General features: G+C 36.5%; 1 non-coding gene across 1 annotated transcript; it reads right to left on the reverse strand.

Annotated features, from left to right (window-relative positions):
- Positions 1 to 339: 339 nt before the first annotated feature.
- On the reverse strand, positions 340 to 447 carry LOC148545191 (small nucleolar RNA R71). The gene has a single exon (XR_015901990.1). It is a non-coding gene; the product is annotated as a small nucleolar RNA R71 (small nucleolar RNA).
- Between the last annotated feature and the right edge of the window lie 2,499 nt (positions 448 to 2,946).

A 2,946-nucleotide genomic window follows, 5' to 3' on the forward strand; every position in this document is an offset into this window, starting at 1 on the left:
ATATCTCTTAGCCTCCTGATCTACGATCAGAGTCTTCGTGGTATAGGCTAGAATTATTGGCGGCCATTCTTGAGATCCGAAAAGTCTAAACCTTGTCTGTGGTATTCCGAGTAGGATCTGGGAAGGGATGGCTGTGACGAGCTTCAAACTCGCGAGTGCTGGGCGTAGTGACAGACGCAAAAGGATTACTGAATCCTATTCCAGCATGATCGAGAACCGACAGATGATTAGCCGTGCGGTGACAGCTCATTTTGGACCATTTTCACTAAGAGGACGGGAAGTAGCCATTGACCAAAAAGTTCTTTCTTAGCCAAGTTCTTTCCTCCTCAAAAGCTTAGCAAGCTTAGAGTGGATGTTCAAACCTTCAAACAGAAAGAAGGTGAATCCCTCTATGAAGCTTGGGAGAGATACAAGCAATTGACCAAAAAGTGTCCTTCTGACATGCTTTCAAAATGGACCATCCTGGATATATTCTATGATGGTCTGTCTGAATTATCAAAGATGTCATTGGACCATTTTGCAGGTAGATCTATGATGGGAAGCAGAAGCTGGTGAATTAAAAATTTATTAAAATGGTTACGTTGCGAGTATAGATCTTAACTCACCAAAAATCTGCCTATCAATTTAGAAATATGTCACAGAGAGTTTAAATTAAAATTACTGTGAGTTTTAAGTCCTAGGTCATCTCCCAACGAGTTGCAGAAAAGTGTGCTGTTTTATTAATCAAATGTTCCAAGAAGTTGAGCTAAGTAAATTGGAATTTAAATTGAGGAATTTTAAATAATATAAATAAAAGCCTTGACTGGGAATTGATTAGTTAGAATCTCTATCATTGATGGAGTGATTTTTAAGATTGATTTATAATTAACGGTTACTCTGTTTGGTTATCCTTTACTAGTTAAGGGAAAGTCAAACAAGTTGGACTGCCAGATCTATTCACGAGTTACAACCTACTTAGTTCAAAGGGATTGGCGTTGGTGACAGGATAGCAATCCAACATTTAACCCAACTATAAATTTCTCCTTCAATCCTTCCAACTCAAGAATTCCTTTTAATCAACTCCCTATCAAGTAATGAAACTACTCACGCATTGTAAATAAAGAATCCATGGCACATAAAAGGGAAATAAAAGAAGACATGATTATTGGAATTGAAATTGAATTAAAGAGAAATAATCCTTGCATTAATTAATCATAAAAGTATCTGAATGACAAAATTGAACATAACAAAGAACATGGAAGAATAAAAACAAGTTAAGAGAACAAACTAGAATGATGAAGTCTTGATGAGGAAATAACTCTTCTCAATGTTCCAATGCTAAGATCAATTGAAAATTAAAATCCTAAAAATTAGAGAGAAAAACCTAAGAGAGTGAAAAAAACTAGATCTAAAACTACTGAATGAATGTGTCTGTTGTTTCTGCATATTCTCTGACTCTAGTCTGCTGTTCCGGGCCGAAAACTGGGCCGAAATAAGGTCCAAAATCGCTCCCATTGAATTCTGCAGATTATGCAGATTGCACATGTCACGCGATCGCGTCGTCCATGCGGACGCGTCGCTTGCGCTTTTTCCTCTCCACGCGTTCGTGTCGTCCATGCTACCGCGTCGCTTGCGCTTTCCAATCCGCGTGGCCGCGCAAGCCGTGCGGCCGCGTCGCTGCGATTTGCGCTCCTTCGCACGGTCGCGTGAGCCATGCGACCGCGTCACTTCTCGCTGGTTATCTCCTCAAATTCTTGTGTTCCTTCCATTTTTGCTAGCTTCCTCTCCAATCTCCATCTCATTCATCCCCTATAAGGCCTGAAACACTTGACACACAGATCACGGCATCGAATGGAATAAAGGAGAATTAAAAGTAAATAATTAAAGTCTCTAGGAAGCAACTTTCAAACATGTACTGAATTTAGGAAGGAAATCTAAATGCATGCTAAATTGATGAATAAGTGGGCAAGGATCATGACAAAACCACACAATTAAACACAATATAAACCATAAAATAGTGGTTTATCAACCTCCCCACACTTAAACATTAGCATGTCCTCATGCTAAATTGAAGGAGACAAGGAAATAAGTATGAACATGCAGAAACTCATGAAATGCAATGCAATCCTACGTATATAAATAAATGCAACTATATGATTATTGTCCACTTGATCAAAAGTAAATAAGCCTTTCAAAACAGTTACAAACCAAATTCCACTAATTCTATCATTATACAATAAAACCGATAAAAGTGCAAGAAGATAGCTTATGAAAGCAGGAAACATGAAATTTTAAGCATTGAACCCTCACTGATAATGTATGTACGCTCTAATCTCTAGTGTATAGGGTAATCACTCAATTCTTTTCTAGTCATGTTTTCTAACTTTTGTTTTTCTCTTAACCAATCAACAACAGTTAATATACCAATGCAAACATCATGAGGTCTTTTCAGGGTTGTAATGGGGCCAAGGTGCAGGTAAGGATATACATATGGCTAAGTGAGCTTTATAAATTGAATCTTTAATTAACCTAAGCTCTCACCTAATATACATATATTCTATATACTTTTAAATTCATGCTTAGCTAGCCATAATTCCCTTTTTCAACCCATAGTCATGTTTCAACTTTGTGTTTTAATTCTATCATATGTGCATTGATCTTTGAATTCTGAATTTAACATTGGGGTAATTTTGTTCCCTTATTTATTGATTTTTTTTATTTTTATTTTTATTTTTATTTTTTATTTTTTATTTATTTTTTTTAATTAATTTATTTTTTTTTAAAGAGAAATATAAAGACATGTAATTGAAAGAGCACAGAAGCACTAATAAAGAGAAGAGTTATTAAAGAAGAAAAACTAAAAGTGAAGAAAAGAACGATCATACCGCGGTGGGTTGTCTCCCACCAAGCACTTTGCTTTTACGTCCGTAAGTTGGACGTTCTACTAGCTCAATCTGCTGCTATGTG

The sequence above is a fragment of the Arachis ipaensis genome, chromosome B9 (assembly GCF_059453495.1).
Source record: "Arachis ipaensis isolate K30076 ecotype BB chromosome B9, ASM5945349v1, whole genome shotgun sequence".
In the NCBI taxonomy this organism is placed as follows: Eukaryota; Viridiplantae; Streptophyta; class Magnoliopsida; order Fabales; family Fabaceae; genus Arachis; species Arachis ipaensis.